The following is a 21,085-nucleotide window of genomic DNA, read 5'->3' on the forward strand; positions in this document are numbered from 1 at the left end:
TGGCAAGGGGTGGGAGTCAGTGGGCAAAGGAAGCTGGCAGGGAAGCCAGATGGTGGCCAGGGAGGGAAAGACACATCCAGGGACAATTTCAAGGCCCTGCTGTGAGAGGGACAAGAGAGGCTGGTGTGTGAGGGAGTTGCAGGAACAAAGGGGTTGTCCCCGTTAGGAAAGTCCGCCAGGGTGTTGATGGATAGGTCCAAAAGTATCCTTGGTAGATCTAGAGGTGTTGGGGAAAGTCACATGTCATGGGATTTGAGTTTGTCTCTCTTTTGTAACTAGTGTTTCTGGAGAAACACATAGAGAAAGAAGGAGCTGGGGAGAGGGAAGGAAGAACGGAGGGAGCGGGAGCGGGAAGGAGAGGGAGGGAGGGGGAGGTTTGGCATGAGGAACTGTCTCACTACACTATATGGAGTTCACCAAGCCCCAACATCTGCAGTCGCAAGCTACAGATGAGGGGGTCAGACTCCAATGCCAGCAGACTCAGGACTCAGGGAGCCACTGGCTCTGTTTAGTTCAAGCCCAAAAGCAGGACAAAAATAAGTGACACCCAGGCAGACAAGAGCCCCTTACTCACAGGAGGTCATTTGGTCTCGTTATCCTTTCTGCTGGGTGAGGTCATCCACACTGAGAAGACCATCTGCCCTGCTCAGTCCCCACATTCAAATGTTAGTGTCTGCCAGAAAAACCCTTACACACCAAGAGTATGGTATTGATCGCAACACACATTGTGTGCCCCCGTCACACTGATGTGTAAAATTCACCACCACAACTAGGATGGTTGCCAATGGAGATGTTTGCAGTTATTGAGTGAAATTTTCCTGGGGCCAGAGAGATGGCTCGGCAGTTTAAAGCACTGACTGTTCTCCCAGAGGACCCGGGTTCGATTCTCAGCGCACACATGGTGACTCTACCATCCATAACTCCCGTTCCGGGGAATCCTTCTCTTCTCTGCAAAAACAAGGCACGCACATTGCCCACATGCATACATACAAGCAAACCATGCACACACACAAAATCGCTCTGATTTAAAGGGTTACCCTTTTGTCCATTCTAACAGCACTAATGGTATTCTTAGTCAGCTATTAGGTAAGTTTTTTGCTGTCGTATGTGTCCAAAAGAATTTGACCCTTGATTCTGAGTCTTTCCTTGGGGAAACTGAGATCAGGTAGTTTAAAATATTTTTACATTTATTTATTTATTCTGTGTCTGTCCACACATGGGCCTGGGCATGGCATGGGAGCCACACAAAAGTCCTGTAGGAGTCTGTTCTCTCCTTCCACGGTGCAGAACCTAGAGACCCAACACATGTCAACGAGCTCAGCAGTGAGCACCTTTATCCTCGGCAGTGTCCTGAAGCGTCATCGTTTTTAAAGACGAAATATGTCTATCTTTTAACTGTGGCCATTCTACCCACAGCTGGAGATGAGCCTCTTTATCCAGAGAGCTAACCTCCTCTTTTCATATTTTCTTCTAGCCTTTTATTTGTTTATCTTTTACTTCCACCCATGTAGGTTTTTTTTTTTTTAGACTTTAGAATAAAATACAGATCTGAATTAACTGTTTTCCAAATAACCAGATTTACAGGTGGCATTTACTGAATAATCTATCCCTCTTCCCGTGATGTGCGAGCCTCCATTTTCCATGGACAGAGTTCCCATTCGGGACGATCCATCTCATTGCATTGATTTGTCCATCCAGCCTCACGCCTCAGACGTACCGGTTTTATGATCGTAGCTTTATTGAGCACTTGAATGCCTGGTGAAGCAAGCCTTTCTCGGAGTCCTCTTTGCTGTCCTCACCTTGGACTGCCGTTGCTGTTGTCTGGATAATTTTTAACATGTGTCTCAGAATCTCTGTAATACCTTTGACTTGTGACCACAAGTGGGAGTTTTGTGAAGACATCTGGGGGATGCAGGGCTTCCAAGAGCCATCCCTAATGTGGTCAGCCTGGTAGCTTCTGCACAGCGCAGCGCACTTGGGGAAACAGGAATGGTGGCAAAGATGGAGAGAACTGTGTGTCCTGTCCCCAACTACTGTAGTGCTTCTGCTAAATAAAAGTCCACTTTTATTCTCACAGGAGCTGAGCAGGGAGATGTTTTACACGGGAGTCGTCACCCATGGTGATCTATGTCCCTTTTACAAACTTATCTCTGGGCTTTGCTCAGTTTATAAGCTGGGGGCAATCTTTCTTCCCGAACGCTTCCTTCCACCGGAGTCCGAAGGAACCTTGAGATTTCCTGTTGGTGATTTAAGGGGCTATAACACTCACAGACTAGATTTGTTTTAGTGTCCATAAAACTCAAAAATTTCATAAAACAATTGGTGAAAATAAAATTACCAAAAAATGATGTAATGCCAGCAGACTGTATAATAGTTACGGGAGAAATGGAGACCATGATTCACCGGGGGATAAAAACGACAATGTATTTATTGCAGTGTGCTGGCAAGAAGCTAATCTGTCCCTTTTACTTTTGAGACAGGGCGAGAATTCTGATTTTTGTCTTCTGGCTCTCACTCTGACCGAAGAACAGAAGGAGCCAAAATGTGTGTGTGTGTGTGTGTGTGTGTGTGTGTCTGTGTGTCTGTGTGTGTCTGTGTGTTGGTTGGTGTGTATGTGCACGCACACATATGCACATGTTTGTCTATACATATGTTTTGTGTATCTGTGTATATACATGTGTGTACATATGTGTATGCATATGTGTATGCATATGTGTATGTACGTGTGTGTATGTACATGTGTGCATGTACATATGTGTATGTACGTATATGTGTGTGTATGTGTGTGTGTGTTGAATCTGGCCACTGTCAGCGATTCTTGAAAGATATAGATGGCAGAAAAATGTTTTATTTGGATACTGAAAAGGACACAGGATTAAAAATAAATGCAACTTAAACAGAGAAACTGAGTCAGGGGTGGCCAATGAGAGTGAAAGGACCTAGGGAATTTTCCTGGATCTCACTGGGGGGCTGTGACACTTGGACATACATTTACCCGGTCATTATCCCATTAACCTAAAATGTCTGAGCTTTAGTTAATGTAAGGTATATCTCAGTAAAGTTTTGTTCTGTTTTGTTTTCCCTAAAACCCTTAGATTGGAGGCAGGAAGGGGGCAGAAAATGGCCACTGACCGGAGATGAGTGTCAGACCCAGACTCTAAAACACTGTGTGACAAGAGGGTGCTTGATGAATGAATGAATGAATAATGAATGAATGAATGAATGAATGAACGAACAAATGAGCAAGTGCATAACTCTTATCACCCCCAGAGTACACCAGCCGGAGGGGAGGCACCATGGGGTAAGAGCCTTATGTCTTGGTAAGGGGTGAGGTAAGGAAGGAGGATGACACTAGGGTCTGAGACCAGGAACAGTCTGGAATGGGGTGACCCCACTACGGCTCTCCTACCTCAGCACTATGTGGCTCTAGTCACCACGCCCCTGGAAACAAAGGCACAGGGGGAACTCAGCACATACAGCCAGCAGGGTCAGCTTGTGAGCCTCAGGAATGTCACAGCTCTGATGATGTCAGCCCACGAGAGGGTTTGGAAAAGGGTTTTCTGGGTTCCCCTGTAAAGACAAAGGAGGACAAGGTACAGACAGAGGGGTCACACACGTGTCCAGAAGTGGACATGAGGGTCGTTGTACATCAACACTCTTTCAGCCTAGTCCTCTGACCTGGCTTTCCCCAAGGCCAGATGTCCTATCCGGGACTTACAATAATCGCTTTAAGATTTATTTATTTAACCCAGCAGAGTGGCGTGGGTTTTAAATTCTAGCACTCAGGAGGTAGCAGTAGGTAGACATGCTGGGCAGTTTTATGTCAGCTTGACACAAACTCAAGTCACATGAGACAATGCCTCCAGAAGATCAGGCTGTAGGTGAGTCTGCACAACATTTTCTTAATTGATGGGGAGGGACAGCCCATTGTGGGTGCTGCTCTCCCTTGGCTGGTGGTCCTGGGTTCTATCAGAAAGCAGGCTGGCTGAGCCAGCCAGCAAGCTGCTCCTTCCGGTTCCTTTCCTGACTTCCCTCAGCGATGGACTGTCACCTGGAAGCGTGAGCTGAAATAAACCCCTCCCCGAGTTGTCTTAGTTCCGGTGCTTCTTCGTCTCAGCAATAGAAGATCTACTGAGGCAGTAGAACTCTAGAAATTTGAGGCCACCCTGGTCTACAATAGTGCGTTTGTATGAGACTATCTAAAAATGAACAAAAACAAAAACTTATTTTATGTGTATGTATGTGTATGTGTCCATGAAGACACATGTGTGTGTCACCCATTCTTGCTCTCTATACTGGAAAACCTGACTCTAGCCTTGGCCTGAGTTTGCCTTGGGGCTAACCACCAGGGACCTCTGAGCATCTCTAGGCATAGCTCTCAGCAACATAGAGGAGAGAGTTTTCATGGGCAGCAGTGAACGCCATGTCTGGAGCCCCCAAACCCCCGAGAGGATCCATGGTCTCTACTTGCCTAATAGAAGGTGTCACTATGAAGCTAGTCTGCAGGAGATGTCACACTGAAATTTGCCCATGCCCCAGGCTAACTGCCCAACACACACACACACACACACACACACACACACACACATGCACACACACACACACACACACCTCTGTGTATTTCTCATTACTTTTACAGTGCACAGAACCCCGTGTCATGTTCACAGGACTCTGGGCGTGGACAATGGAAAAAAGAGTGAAATTTTGGCCTGGAAGTAGAGAGGAGAAAGCTAGGTTTTCTCCAGTGAAGAAAGAACCCATGTTGGAGAACCAGAGCTCTGAAAAAGGGCGAGTTTCTCCAACTACTGTACCTAAAAAAGGGCTCTCAGAACCTACCTCCCTATGGGGTCTCAGAGGGCTCAGCATCCACTCCACATGACATAGCAGGTGTGATGGCTAATCCTGGTGGTCAATTTAATGTGCCTGAGAAGAGGAAACATTAATTGATGTGGGTGAGCCCAGTCCACTGTGAATAGTACCAGTCCTAGGCAGCTGGGCATGGGCAGGGAGAGCAAGCCAGTAAGCAGCATTTGTCTGTGCACCCTCCTTCAGTTCCTGCCTCCGGGTTCCTGCCTTGGCTTCCCTCTGTGATGGACTGTGATATAAGCCAAGTCGACCCATTCCTCCCCAGGTTGCTTTTGGTGAATGTGTTAACATAGCAACAGAAAGCATACCAGGACACCAAGGACCCCTCCCTCTCTTCCTCTTCAAGTTTCAGGGTGTGCTCCCAGAACTTCAGTAGGGAGACCAGGATGAAGGGCTCTGCATCCGACAGCACAGAGAACACCCTGCATAAGGAAAAGAGTCTTGGCTCCAGCATCAGGACCAGAGAATAGAGCCTCCTGAGTCTTCAGAGCCTTCAAGAAGTTGCTCTTTCAGACTAGCTAGGGTTCTCTAAAGAAACAGAACTGATAGGATATATATATATATATGGAGAGAGAGAGAGAGAGAGAGAGAGAGAGAGAGAGAGAGAGAGAGAGAGAGAGAGATTGTTCAGTCTATGAAGCTAGATGTCTCAACTGTCCAAATCTGGTGCTGGAGTCCAGGAGGATTTGTAGAGACAGTCTGGTTAGAATCCCAAAGAAATAGGTTCTAATAACACCAAATGAAATACTTCAGCCACAGCAGAGATGAACTCGCCAGCAAAGGTGAGGTCAAGCAGGCAAAAAGCAAAAGCTCTCTTCTTCCATGTCCTTTATGGAAGCTGCCACCAGGAGGTATGGCCCAGATTTAGGGTGTGTTTTCCCACCTCAAAAGGATCCAATCCAAAAAAAAAAAAAAAACCCTCATAGGTTTGGCCAACTGCCAGGGTTTTAGTTTGTTCGAGATGTGATCAAGTTGCTGACCAAGACTAACCACCATAGCCATGAACAAAGCCGACATTATACAGCCTATCTGAAGGAGAGAGAGTGTGTGTGTCTTAAGTGCCCTCCAAGAGAGCCCTGGTGACCAGACTCATGCCTCGCATACTCTCTCCCAAGTGTGGGCTGAACCATCTTCTAGATTTGGTTATTATCCTCCACACATTGCCATGACAACAACACATGAAAACTGGCCTAGCGGGCTGGGAGTCAGCTCAGCCAGGAAAGTGCTGGTCACACAAGAGGACCCATGTTTGATCCCAGCACCCACATAAAAAGCTAAGCAGATATGGTGGTGCATGCGTGCCTGTGACCCCATACTTGGAAGACAGAAGCATGTAGACCTCTGGGTGTTCAAAGCCGACCTGGACTATATGGCAATTTTTTGGTTAGGAAGAGGTACATAAACAAACAAACAGATAAGATGGTCATGGGAGCATGGTAGCTGGGGAGGTAGTCAGACAGACCCTGTTGGTCACTGGCCAACCATCCTAATTGAATCAGTGAGCCTCATATCCGAAGAGAGACCCTGTCTTAAAAAATAAAGCCGGTAGTTCCTGAGAAATGACCCAAGGAACAATAAACACACACACACACACACACACACACACACACAGAGAGAGAGAGAGAGAGAGAGAGAAAGAGAGAGAGAGAGAGAGATACAAACACATACACACATACACATATATACACACATACATACATATCACACATATACACTCAGACACACATACATACATACATATACACACACATATACTCAGACACATACACACACACACAATCAACCCAGAGACTCAGAACAGCAGTTCCTATTCACAGTCTTTGGGGCACTGGCTCCTATCTGGTGAAGGAAGGTCAAGTAGGGCTGCTCACCAGTCTTGGCTCTTCTGATAAGGCAGAAGTGGATCTCTCCTTCCATTAGGAAAAAAAGACAAAGCCATGTTCAAGAGGCATGGAAGTTCCAGGGACATAGGGGGACAATATCATTGTAGGCTACCCAAGTCACATGGTGTATAAACACCCCATGTGATATCCACTCGGTATGCCTTTTACCCAGTGGTCTTTGGCTTAGGCAGCCCCTCAATTTTAGGATCAGGTTTTTTTTATTCCCTAATGTGTCCACATGCCAATCAATGGGCTCAAAGGTCAGCTTTACAAATTCATGGGCTCCCAGGCTTGCAAACAAAACCCCAGTACCAGGGCTCACTGCGAAGAGACATGTTGTCTCACAGGGAGACACACCACCACAGCTGTGTGTCCATCCTAAACACACACATAGCGTTTTCTTGTTTGTCTGCCATGCGCATGTCACAGGCACAAGCAGATACACCTAAGCTAAAATCCCGTCAGACAGAAATGTGTGCAGTTTAGAAGTCACACACATAACCACAGATGCTCACAGGCTTGTGACTCTGGACCCAGACTCTCAAAGGGTCCTGCTCACTCTTTCGGTGCACTGTGCACACGCTTACTCCCTGAGCCCCACGTGAACACACATTCCAGGTCAGTGAGCTTCCGATCTGTGTGTGAGTGTGCCAACAGACCCACACAGCAACTGCCAAATTTGTCTCCACTGAGGTGTTTGGGGCTCCTAGAAAGATGAATGTTGTCCTTTCAAAGATGAGCTGCCCATCCCACAAATCACTGCTCCTCAGCCCCCCAGCCTCCCACCCCCGACCCTCCCCATTACTCATCTGAAAGGAAATGCAAAGAGTAATAATAATTAGACAAGGACAAATCACTGAGCCGGGTCAGGGATGGCTCCACTCAATAAACAGCTGTTTCCCAGGCAACCGGGGCAGGTGCTGGGGGCAGGGGGACTTGGAGGACCACAACAGGGACTTGTCCTCTACTGGGTCCAGCGGGAGTTTAAGAGACTGGAGACTTGAACCCTGGGCTTGCCCATTAACTGTGCCTCAGACACACATGCAGCGAACAGGAGACAGATGAGCATCTAACCCGTCAGATCTTCTATTCTACACTAAATGTTGCAAAGCTTTCCTATCACCCCCACCCAAGAAACTATTTTCTTCTAAAGGGGCGGTATTCGTAAAACAACAAGGAGTTTAATTTCCAAATACAAGTGCTTATTTGTATTTCTGCCACAAAAAAAAGTGAATATATATAAAATGAAATGTGCAATTCTCTCCTGTACACCTAACTTTACTCCCATAAGCTAGTACTGCTAATGATTTCTAGAACTTTCTATAATGCATGCAAGTATTGGCACACTTCTATGTAAGGGTATGCCTGACTCACACAGAACTTGGTGTCAGGCACGGCTCACAGAATGCATGCCCATTACCTCATTTAAACTTGTGATAATTAATTAGTTAATACGAAATGTCCCTCATAGCTTAGTGTATTGCAGGCTTGCTTCAGGAAGGTGACCGGATCCTCAGGCTTCTGGCCTTATCGATGGGCTAACACCTCGATGGATTCTTCATTTGACAGTGTGAAGTGGTAAAAGGGGGAAGGTGAGGTTCTGTCAGTGGAAGTAAGTCATTGGGATTAATTCCTGGCCCCCTTCTGTTCCCCTCTCTCTTCTTCCCATCTGCCACGGGGTAGGCACTACCTTGCACACACAATCCCACAGCCGTGATGCCCTTCCTAAGCTCACAGGACCAACCAGCCACTTGGTCAACCTTCTAGAACCGCAGTGAAAATACATCCTCACGGTTCTACCGTTGTTTCTGCGCTGTCTCATCACAGCGATGAACAGCAAATACCTCCACATAATAGTGCAAAGGGTTAGGGGCCCTGTGCTGTGGAGTTTTGGCGAGTGTCCCACAAGAAGCCCATGTGTTAAAGTCCCCAGTGAGGGACTTTGGGAGGTGGTGAGACTTGGGGCCTAGTGAGATGTCCTTGGGCCATGTGAGTACACCTGCTGTCACGGTCTTAGTGACACCTGCTGTGATCATAGGACTACAAGCCACTCGAAGAGGAAAGAGCTTGGTTTAGCTTCTAAGTCATGGTCCATTGTCTAGGAAAGCCGGGGCAGGAACTCAAGGCAGAAAGCTAGAGAAAGGAACTGAATTGGGAACCATGGGAAAACGTTACTTCTTGGCCTTTCCATATTGTCAATCAAACCAGTTCCTCACAGACATGTCCGCAGGCCAGCCTGAGACTCCCTTTTCCCAGGTGACTCTAGTTACCTACCATCAAGTTGACCAAAAACGACTGCAATATTCAAGCTGTCACAGGAATTAGAGCACAGAAACCTCTCTAAGGCAGAGGGGGAAGAGTCGGGAAAGCAATGAATCGACCAGCATCTCCCTCTGTGTTCCAGTTTATTCAGGATCATTTGGGGTATCTAACAGCAGGGGCACCTGGGTCTCCTCTCCTATCTTTGACCCAGATGGGCATGAGGAGGAAAAAGGGATAGCCTGGGACAGCTGCAGAGTAACACTAGGCAGAGGCTGACTGGGTCTGGGCATCAGAAAACAATCCGAGAAACAGCATAGAAAAGGGTTTTGCTGAGCAAGCATCCTGGCAAATTCAGCGCTGACCCACAGATGGATGCCTGCACCGGTACCATCGGTACCATCAAGCAAGTGCAATGCAGGCAGCACTCCCAAACACAGCACTTTCAGCAAGAAGATAAAGGGGCGGGGGGATAGCTTACATGACTGAGGACCCCCTCGCAGGCCAAGTAAGTCTTGGGTTAGGTGAATTCTGCCTTCTGTTGGAAGCTGTGTGTCTTTGGGGGGCAGGGGAAGAAATACTGAGACAGAAATCAAATTCAATTACAGGGAAATAAAACCATAAATGTCTTGTCCACCTGAGCTGTAAAAAGCCCTAAATGACCACACACATTGTGTGTCCTGTGTCCCTTCCAAATTGCTCTCCTGGAGGGCTGAACCAATTTGTGCTTCCTTAATAAACACGTAAGCGTGCCATTTCCCCAACCCACACTGAGATTCATTGCCAATATGAAAGATACAAAAACAAAAACAAAAAAAAAAAACAAAAACAAAAACCCTCGGTTCGATTCGTTCCAACTGGATAATCGGTTACGGTCACCACACGGTTGTGTGATGGATTCTGTCCACACCAGCTCTTGGCATAGAAATGGGAAGAGAATATGAAACTGATTTTAACAAGTCTGGAATAGTGGGTTCTTGGTTGAGGAAGTACCCTCGCTTGCTGAGGGATGTCGTGCCTTGGTGGGTGGTGAGTGTCAGGTCCAAGGCAACATAACAGAAAAGACTGAATCAGCAGAAGGCAGGAGCAGGGAGATGTGGGGTGGTCCTCAAGGTTCGTCCAAGACAGAAATCCTGATGCCAGGCTCCCCAGAGCCCAGGAGATGCCTCTGCCCCTCTGTCATCCCCAGTACCTCATCATCCCTTTCCTCCAGAGTCTCTTCCTCCCAGTGACTGCCAATTCCTGTCAGGCTCCAGATACCACTGAAGGTAATCACCCTAGGGCCTTTGTCTTTCTGAACCTTTGCCTCTTTTGAAATGTTATCTTGTATTTGTGTGTGTGTGTGTGTGTGTATTTGTGAGTGTCTCTGTGTCTGTGTGTGTCTCTGTGACTGTGTGCATATGTATGTCTGTGTATCTGTGTGTGTCTCTGTGTCTGTACGTGTGTGTGTCTGTGTGTGTGTGTGGTGCACACATGTGTAAGAATGTCCTCAGAAGTCAGAGAGAGTATCAGATCTTCCGAGGCTGGCACTACAGGTACTTTGAGCCATCCAATTTGGGTGCTTAGAACCAGGTCTTCCAGAAGGGTAGCGAGTGTTTTCACTGCTGAGTGCCCTCTCTCCAGCCCCTCCTCTGACTCTTCTTGGCATCCAGGGGGGACTTTTCAGAGCTGAAAAAGGGTTCATAAGGTCCTAAAGTTCAACTGTAGATGTTCATCTTACCGCAGTGTTACATCCCAATAAACCCAGCATCGCATCTAAGTCACTGAACACTGGAGCTTAGCACAGCACTGGAAAAGCTCAGATCCTCTCCTCCTGATCCTGCCTGGGAGCTGAGGTATCCCCAAGGGAGTAACCAGATTCGAACTTTAATGAGCAGTTTCAGCCGACTGGGTACAGATGTGTGCCCTCTGAGGCCGGCTCGTTGTCAGTCAGAGGCCATTTGTAGGTAAGCTGCCTAAACTCCCCTATACCTATATCAGTGAGGCTTGTTTGTTCCTACCCATATAGCCCAGTTATATATAACGAATAAGTAAATCTTAGGGAAAGTGACATATCTTCCCACACAACCATGTCCCAAAATGAGGCGCCAGCAGGCTGGGGCTCTTCTGAAACGCCTAAGGAGAGATAAACTCTCCGCCCTCTCTGAGCTTCTGGTCCTCGTGGTGCCCAGGCTGGTAACTGCACACACTGCTCCTCTGTGCCCCGCCCCTCTATCTTCACCCCCTTCCTACAGAAGCCATACTGGATCAAGGACCATTCTGTTCACCGCACGGCTCCGTTTGATCTCCTCGGTTTAATGACATCTCAAAGACCCTTTTTCCAAATAGGGGTTATAGCCACATGTTCTGCTCTCTCTCTCTCTCTCTCTCTCTCTCTCTCTCTCTCTCTCTCTGTGTGTGTGTGTGTGTGTGTTCACATGTTCATGTATGTGCAGGTACAGGTATGTGCTTTTGTGTGTAGAGGTGAGAGGTCAACTTCAAACTTCCTCAGGAGCCACCCACCTACGTTTTTGGACACAAAGTTTCCCCTTGGCCTGAAACTCACTAAGCAGGCTAGATTAGTGGGCCAGTAAATCATAGGGATTTACCAGTCACTGCCTTCCTGCATTCCCACAACCCCTTGGCATCATGCCCGACATGTTTTAAATGTGGGTTCTGGGGATCTACGTTCAGGTTTTCACACTGGCAAAGCAAGCACTTTACCAACCGAGCCTTCTTCCGGGCCCTATAATCACATGTGCTAAGTGGACATGTCATTGGGGACACTGTCATTCAGAATGGCCTCAGGCCTGCCTCCATTCCACACAGAATGTCAAGTCCCTTCTGTCAGGTGTTGGCCTGGCCTGCCTGATGCCCCCATGCCAGTGGGTGATGCTTCAGCTTTCCTACCAAAGTGGCATTTGGACATTTGCTAAATGTCAGCTGACGGGGTAAGACTCTCCCCTGAATCGTCCTGAGCTCCTAGGAGCAGGACCAGGAGGGGACCGAACTCAGAGAACAGTCCAGCCTCTCTTTAGCTCTTCCTTTCATCAAGGCTTAGAGTCATTCCATGGACCAGTTTCCCTGTCTAAAGGGGGATCACCACACCCAACTTGAGCATCCGAGCTGTGAACTGGTCACTCCTCTTCTCTCCGGCTTAGGGTCTTACACACAGACTCTCACCTAACGCCTCGTTCCCCTTTCCGGTCCTTTCTCTTTTCTGGGTCACAGCCCCTCTCACATTTTGACTAAGTTGTTAGCAGTTGAGGAGAGAGACCTGGGCAAGCTCACGTATCAGTGGTGGTGTTAAAGCCAGCTAACGGAGCACAAGAGGACCCTGGATCTTTGGCACCCATGAGCTCCCCTGGCTTCTCCAAGGGCAGAAAAGATCTACATCCCAGGTCCTCCAAAGCCTGTTGGCAGTCCACTTTCTCTACAAGGGCCATCTACCTGCTGGCCTCTGGGTCTCTCACTGAACTCTCCAGAGGGAGGGGCTGATGGCTTGCTGGCCAGACAATGAGTTGTCCAGACTTGAAGCTGACTGACCGAGGAGTGAGGATAGACCAGGGAGCGGCTGGCTTCCGGGTGAGCCTTCCAGCCTTCGTCAATGTCTGGCATCTAAGAAGCCCCAAACGTGCCCACAGTGGTGCAGCCGCTGGTCCACCTGCTGTGTCTCAGAGGCCTGGCTGGTTCTCGGGGTGGGGAGGGGCTGCCACACCTGTGGCACACACACAGTGCACTGGGCACTTAATAACCACTATCCCCCTGCCCCACGGCAGCCTCTCCAGGCCAACCTGTGGCCACTGAGGTAGAGCAATGGCCGAGACAGGCAAGCCCTGCCCTCAAAGCTAAGCTCTGCTAACAAAAGCGTAATGGCACGGATGGACTGTGTGGCCTGTGGTGCTGGTTAAGTCACACGGTGTAAACCGTATTCCATTTATCAACTATAATGCAGTATCCGATATTATGTAACAGTACTCACGTGCGTCTGGCTAGTATCCATGGAGGAAAAGTAAGGCATAAATCAGGGTGAGGGGGGTGGAAGTAAAAGAGGCTCTGTTTTAGGCAAGGTGGCAGGGAGTGACATGAGAACACAGACCTGACGGGAGAGAAATGGGAACTATATAAAGAGGTAGGGCATGCACACCAGGCCTATAAAACAGCAGGTGCAAAGGCACCAGTTAGAATGTGGGAAAGAATTACTCCAGACATTATTAGATGCAGAGTCCTTAGGCCCAGCCTCAAAGACTGGCCAGAAAGTCTCAGTAGACTAGGCCAGAGTTCTGCATGTCTGTGGGCTCCTGGTAATACTGGCCTGGGTGGTCTATGGGCCACATGGGAAGAAAATATAGTTTTACATTTTGTTCATGATTCAGATCCTCCAGTGTTCTCCATGAGTCTGCTCCATGCTTTTATAAGAACTGGACTGTTGGGCTGGAGAGGTGGCTCAGTGGTTAGAGCACTGACTGCTCCTCCAGAGGTCCTGAGTTCAAATCCCAGCAACCACATGGTGGCTCACAACCATCTGTAATGGGATCCGATGCCCTCTTCTGGTGTGTCTGAAAACAGCTACAGTGTGCTCATATAATATAAATAAATCTATTTTTTTAAAGCAGATAATAGTTCTCTCTTTCTCTGTCTCTCTCTCACCGTGTGCACACTCGTGTGTGATGCACACGTATTCACAAAAGCATTCTCTCACCTCACCACGTGGGCCTCTCATGTCCTTTCCTCCCTCCTTCCCAAGTGCACCCCATGTCTCTCTATGGAACAGCATGGCCTTTTAGATGAACCTCCCAGGACCCCACCCCTCCACCCATCCCCCAAGCTGTAATTATCCAGACTCTCGAATCCACGTTGCATCCCTGGGACCAGGAGCAGAGGAAGTAGGGAGGTCAGCTTGAAAGCATGAAGAACGCCCCAGAAGCCAATGCTCCTCTCTCAGAGGCACGTGTGGCATGGTGACAGTTAAACAGGCACACACATGCCTGGGCACAGTTGTGCACAGGAGTGTACTTCGGCTGTGCACTTGTGCCTCGTGCAAACGCCGTCTGCTCTATCAGCACAGGTGCAGACACACAGACACATCTGCACACGTGGTATCATGCGTGTATACATGAAAGCACACATGTAAATCCTCGTGCTTTAATTTGGGGACCCTCACGCGCCCATGCCACATGTGCTCCGTGCCTTGCTTTCCAAGCCTGTGTCACACTGAGAGGCCAGCCCTCCCTCCCCCCTGCAATACACACACCCTCCCTCCCAACTGCCTCCAGAAACAAAGACAGTTTAGCACGGAACTCCCCAGCTAAGCGGTTTTTTTAAGACCTTCAGCCAGCAGCCGCTTCGCTGAGCTGAATGTCTCACTTTATTAGTGAGTTTGGCCTTGGGTGTCTGGCTATTTGATCAATCCTGCTGGGGGTCAGTGATATTTCCTCCCAGCCCCCCCTTCCCGTCCTGCCCTGCCTCCCCTCCACACCTGATGAACAGCATGCCCCTGGACCGCTGATCACCTATTGATTTTTCCAGCCCGAGGCTGCCTCCACCGCCAGCTGCCATCTCCAGCCCTGTCACAGGGACCACTTGGTGACTAACTGATCCCTGGGTCCCTCCTAAGTCCCCCGCCCCTCACTCCAGACCCAGATTCCATAGCACTGCCCAGGCCTGGGCTTCAGGCTAAGTACAATTCTGACCTCTCTCCAGGGCTCTGGGATGGGCTGTGGATTCCAAATCGAGGCCTTTCTCGGTGGCTCTTCCCATTTTGCCTCAGACACTCGGTTTTGTGACCCTGGACAAGATACTTAACTACTACTTTAGTTCCTCACTTGCAAACCTGAACAATATCAGAATCCATCCATCATGGGCAAAGGTCACTTCTTCCAAGTCTAATGACCTGAGTTCAATCCCCAGGAAGCCTGTGGTGAGAATTGAGAACTGACCCCCACAAGTGGTCCTTAGACCTCCCCAGGGACAACATTACACGTCACCACCATCTGTGAAATAAATAAGCATCCAGTAAAAGTCAGGCATGGTAGCACACACCTTTAATCCCAGCACTTGGGAGGGAGAGGCAGGTCTCTGAGTTCCAGGCCAGCCAGAGTTGCAGGACAATAAGACAAAAAGAGGCAAAGGGAACTGAGAACATATTAAATAAGAGTCTACCCAGCTTGTACACAAGGCAGAAGCCCCGGAAACCCACACCACAGACTTTCCCACAAATCCCAGCCCCCTCTCTGTTTGTTTCTCTGTCTCTGTCTGTCTGTCTGTCTCTCTCTTTCCCTCTCTGACAACAAAATATCTGAACTCTCAGTGTACTGTTCCAGGAGCGTGTCACAGTGAAGAACTTGGGCTGCAGAAAATGGAAGCCCAGTTGTCTCCTGCAACCGTGGGCAGCCACGCTTCCGCCCCCGGCATTTTGTGTGTTGGGAAGTACAGGTGAGTGAGTCATAAAAACAATATTTGGTGTGCATTTATTAAATAAATTGTAAACAAGGATCATTAATCTTTCTGTCTTAATTCTTAAAACAGTAAATGGTGAGAGAGAAAAACGGCACTCACAGAAGCCCCCTGAGGTCCTCCTAAATGTGTGAGGGTGTGCGTGGACCCATGCAGACACTCCTGTGTGCCTTGGCACATGTGTGCACTCCAGTGAGGAGGCCGGGAATCAAACTTGTCTGTCATTCCACGAGAACCATCCACCTTGTTTTTTGAGATTCTTAGGACCTGGGGGTTGTCAATGGAGCAGCGCTGTCTGGCCGTGGATTTCAGGGAGCTCTGTGTCCTCAGTGCGGGATTTCAGGCGTATGCACCACACCCAGATTTTTGTGTAGGTGTTGGGACCTGAACTCGGGTCATGCTCCAGTCTCAGATAGGGTTTCTGTCGCTGTGAAAAAAGATCATGACAAAAAGCAATTTGGTGAGGAAGGAGTTCGCTTTAGCTTACAGTTCCACACCATAGTTGGTTGCTGAGGGAAGTCTGGAGGGAGAAAGGAGCTGATGCAGAGGCGGGGGGGTGGGGGGGGCTGTCTACTTTATCACTTCCTGTTGCTTGTTCAGCCTGTTTTGTAGAACACCCAGGACCACCAGCCCAGGGGTGGATGGGACTTCCCACAGTGAACTGATCCCTCCCCTTTTCATCCTCAGACATGAAAATGTAGCACAGGTTTGCCCATAGGTCTATCTAGTAGAGTCATTTTCTCAGCCAAGGTTCCCTCTTTCCAAATGACTCCAGCTATGTCACACGGACATAAAGCTAGCCAGCACATTGTCTGAACTGTTTCCTCAGCCCCCTGTGACAGCTATTCCTGGTTGCCACCTCGACTACATCTGGAACTAGCTTAAACCCAAGCAGCTAGGTATACCTGTGAAGGATGGTTTTTTTCTTAATCAGATAATTTGCAGTGGGAAGACCCACTTTGATCTTCTGAGGTGGGAGAATCCACCTTCAATCTGGACCACAGCCTGTGGAAAGGACACGGAAGGGGAAGCTTGCTCTCCCTGCCTGCCTGCTCTTGTTGGAAGTCCATTCCTTCACTGGCATCAGAGCCACTTCTTCAGGACTCTGGCAGATACTGGGCTGAGACATCCAGCCTCGTGGACTGAGCAACTACTGGATTCTCGGACCTTCTGCTGGACTAGCTGGAACATAGTCTGCAAGCCATTCTAATAAATCCCATGTATATGTATATAATGTATATTTATATTTATGTAATGTATATGTATATGTACATGTATATGATCAGTTCTTCTAGAGAACCCTGACTAATATGCCCCCTCATTAATTTTAGGAGCATAAAAGGAGTTAAGAGTTGTGTACAAGGTGCCCGCAGAGGGCTCAGCTCACAGTATATAGTACTAGCGGCAGCCCCAGTTGCGACTGATAGTGGGCATTGCCACCACTGCCCAACTTGAACTGGGGGATGTCAGAGGTTTGGGAGACATTGTCCCTGATCAAGGCGCTGTTCCCCACAGCCAACAGCACGAAGGCAAGGCCCCGCTGGGTCTGAGCATCATTCCTGTGACATCCTTAGCTACCCTTCACATCCGGCTTTCCTCAGCTTGAGGTCAGGACTCTTTCCAAGGGAGGAGGCAGTGGCCCTAGCTGTACCTCTTGCTGCAGATGGGCTGGGGGAGCAACTGGGGCCTCTGCTTCTCCTTGGTTTGCATGAACCGCCATCAGGCACGGTGAAAAGCCCTTTGGTTTGGCCACTTCATCCCACCGGTCACTTCAAAAGTCACATTTTAAAACTGCACCAGGATGTTGTAACAGGTAGGACAAGGCATGTTGACAACTGGAGCAAAAGCTGTGGCTGTGGCTGTGGCTGTGGCTGTGGCCTTCCTTCCCACAGGGGACCCTGGATCCGACTACAGCTCTGATATCAGCTTTTTATTATTATTATTATTATTATTATTATTATTATTATTATTATTATTTTAAACTTGAGACCAGGCCTAAAATGACCCCAGCCCCGTGCCACATGAAACATGGCACTTCAGACACTCAGAGATTCTGGGTACCACTAAGAGGAGTAAGTGGTGGAGAAATGGAAGAGAGAGAAACAGAAGGATGTGGGCGCATGAAGAGAGGCAGAACTGGAGACTGGGGGGTAGTGAGGAACAGCCAGGTGTGAGTGGTTGGTGATGCCACCTGGGACCACGGTGGGGTCCTGGCCTGGTGTCCTGGCTGGTTTTGTGTCAACGTGACACAAGCGGGAATTATCACAGAGAAAGGAGCCTCAGTTGGGGAAATGCCTCCATGAGATCCAGCTGTAAGGCATTTTCTCAACTAGTGATCAAGGGGGAGGGCCCAGCCCATTGTGGGTGGAGCCATCCCTGGCCCAGCCCATTGTGGGTGGAGCCATTCCTGGCCCAGCCCATTGTGGGTGGAGCCATCCCTGGGCTGGCAGACCTGGGTTTTCTATAAGAAAGCTGAGCAAGCCAGGGGGAGCAAGCCAGTAAGTAACATCCCTCCATGGCTTCTGTATCAGCTCCTGCCTCTAATTCCCTGCCCTATGTGAGTTCCAGTCCTGACTTCCTCTGGTGATGAACAGCAATGTGGAAGTGTGAGCTGAATAAACCCTTTCCTCCCCAGCCTGCTTCTTAGTCATGATGTTTGTGTAGGAATAGAAAACCCTGACTAGGACAGCTAGTCACCAAGAGCCATGACTGTCTCCATCACCCTGCAGCAAAGAGGGTATGTTACCACCAAAGGCTGGGAGGACTTCCTAGTCTGCTCTTATGTATCTGAGGACTGTGCAGAGCTGTCCCTACCTCTTCCCTGGGCATGGTGGAAGGGCTGGCCCCGAAGGCATGAGAAAGCTGGCACCTCCCCCTTGCCAGGTACAGCAGTACGGAGAATGGGGGCCCCACCCTCACTCAGTAGAGCTGGACCTGGTTGGGGGAGGGTTTCAGGTGAGCCATCCCAAGGGTATGAGCACAAGAGAGCTGGCCTTGCCATTCATCTGCTGTGTGTTGGAATGGGCAAGGGAGAGGTGCCCTCAACACCCTCACCCCTTGCCACAGGCAGGAGAGCTGGCTCTGAGGTCTCGAGAGTGGAAGAGCTGGCCTGCTCCTCACTGGCTACAGTGCTTGGGAGAGCAGGCCCTGCCCCTCACTGGCTACAGTGCTTGGGAGAGCAGGCCTGCACCTCACCTGAGCGGCACAGTAGAGCCAACCCTGGTGACAAGGGTGCAGCCCCGAGGGCATGAGCAAGGGAGAACTGGCCCCACCACTTGAGAGGAGTCCCCGTGAGGTGCCAGCCAGTACTGGTAGTGTAGCAGAAGCCAGAGGCCTTGAACCTGGCCAATGGCTCTGCAATGATTCATTGCAATGAACATTTGCAAGTAAAGATGTGCGGACAAGGGACATACGACAGACTCTGCATTTTTCTTTTCTCTTTCGTGGGGGAGGTTGCAGGTACCTCAGAGGCTCTGGCCTAGAGCTACACCTACAGTTACTTAAAATGGGTGCTGGGAATTTAACTTGGGTCCTCTGAATGAGCACACAGTACATACAGTTAACCACGGAACCACTTCTCCCACCTCCAATCTCGACTTTAAGCAGGACTCCTGGGCAGGTGTCCAGCCTCCTGTTGCTGGGGCCACTCCCCAAATTCCCTCCTCCTCCAGGCTACCGGAGAGGTGTCTTTGATGGACAGACATTGGCCAGACCTGGAGTGGTCTGGATGCCCCACCGGGATACCTTCACTCCACCCGCTGCTCTTTGCTCTGTGGCAGGCCAGGCAGTAAATGCAGACGCTGGCGGTCTTAGATTTCCGCTGTGGTTATCACGGTGAGAGGATGCACGCATTCCTCTAGGAGCTGCTGAAGATTAAAGGCCTGGTTGGTAATATTCCTGGCAGCGTCATGTGCTACAAATCCTCAGTAGAGGAGGCGTTCAGATGCACAAACACAGAGTGCCAGCGACCCCTGCTGGCTACTGGGTGCAGTGCATGCGCAGGGCATCCATGCTGCTGATGGGACGGACTCCGAGGTTGTGCAACTCTAGAGGACCTTGCACAGGAAATGGAGCTACGCAGGCCTACCCATCGATGCAGGAAACTTTGACCAGAGCTGGACCTGTACTGAGTTGCCTGCGGACGTTTTCTACATTCCCGGATGCCAGTGTGCTGCTTGGACCTGAAAGAGCCTCCAGAGGTCATGGCTGTTCCACAAAATTGTGCTTCCACACCAGCTTATGCTTGGCTTGTGCTGCAGCCTGACATCCCAAAGGAGGCTGTACCTCGGCTCTGGGATGCTTGGCCGGGTAACACCTCTCCCAGAACAGCAGAGTTCTCCAGGTAGCCTATGGTTCCAGACCCTGTGTCCTACACCGGCTGTCTTACACTGCACCCCAAAACGCGGAGGCACAAAACATTTTGTCATCGTCATAGATGGTCAGGAGCTGGTGTCAATAGTGTGCTCCTGCCTGCTGGGGGCCAATCGGGCTGAGTTTGAAAGGACGGGTGGAACACGCTTACACAGTGGCGTTCTAGCTCCTAGGCAGCACAGCATGGTTGCAGTTAAAATCTTCTGAGACGAGCCATGCCAACACTGTGGTATTATACTACTGGCCGGCTCAGAGGTGGCTTGGTACCCCGGCAATGTGGCCCAGTCACATGACAGCATCCCTTCGCATCCTTCCATGAATCAAAACAGTCACAAGCCTGTGCCGACCCAGAGGACAGCAATGGTCTGACTCTGCCTCCTCGTGGGACGACCACTAGGGAGTCTGCAGCGGTTCCTTGTGGCCTGAACAAGATGGTTCCTGAAACTTGTGCCCAGTTCCCTCTACGCCCTGCTGCCCCCTCCTGGAGCTCAGAACTAGTCCCTCTGCCTTCGGAGGAAACGGTGAAGAACTGCCCTGGACCAGATGCAGCAGTGAATGGCTGTGGGGGTGGTGCCACAGAAAGGAGCTGGGAGATGCCTCAAGTGCTCGAGTGACTCGGTGTGACTTACCGGCCCCAGCTTCTCGGATGTGTGTGCACGTGTGCACGTGTCGGTGGGTGTGCAGGAAGGTCAGAGGGCAAGCTCAAGTGTTTGTCCCCAGAATGCTCTCTACTGCCTTAGAGTCTGCCTCTTGTGAGCCTGGAGCTAAGCAATTAGGATAGATTGGCTGGCCTTGGTAGGTATTCCCACCACTACACCTAGCATTTTCACACACACACACACACACACACACACAATTTATTCTGAGGGTGAACTCAGGTCCTCACGCTGACAATGCTATTTATAAATCTGAGTACTTACAACTGAGGGAGGGACAAACATGAGCAATAAAGGAGAAATAGTCCCTTAGCTGCCTCTGTCCCTTCATGTTGGCTCGGCCAGACAGCCAGAAAAGGGACCAAAACTTGATGCTAGTAGTGACTTCTACTGGCCAGCAGAGGGCAGCACAGCGCTGCTCTGCAGCTGGGATCAGAACCTCCACATCCCTGGGAAGGATGACAGGCCTGTGGCGGGAGGAGCAGCACAGGGGCTGTATTTCTTGGGCTTACTACACAGGAACATTGTATCTGAATGGTGGGATGGGTGAGTGCAGTGTGTGTGTGTGTGTGTGTGTGTGTGTGTGTGTGTGTGTGTGTGTGTGTTATATCCCAT

At 49.6% G+C, this 21,085-nt stretch overlaps 1 protein-coding gene across 1 annotated transcript in view; it reads right to left on the reverse strand.

Annotated features, from left to right (window-relative positions):
- Positions 1–3,479: 3,479 nt before the first annotated feature.
- DHX35 (DEAH-box helicase 35) overlaps positions 3,480–21,085 on the reverse strand; it is a 77,648-nt gene continuing 60,042 nt past the window's right edge. The window contains exons 22-23 of the transcript XR_013975228.1: positions 4,837–4,923; positions 3,480–3,570 (exon numbers count right to left, since the gene is read on the reverse strand). The gene's annotated coding sequence lies outside the window, so the exon portion shown is untranslated. The remainder of the gene's footprint in view (positions 3,571–4,836; positions 4,924–21,085) is intronic.

Source organism: Micromys minutus (genome assembly GCF_963924665.1).
Source record: "Micromys minutus genome assembly, chromosome: 11".
NCBI lineage: Eukaryota > Metazoa > Chordata > Mammalia > Rodentia > Muridae > Micromys > Micromys minutus.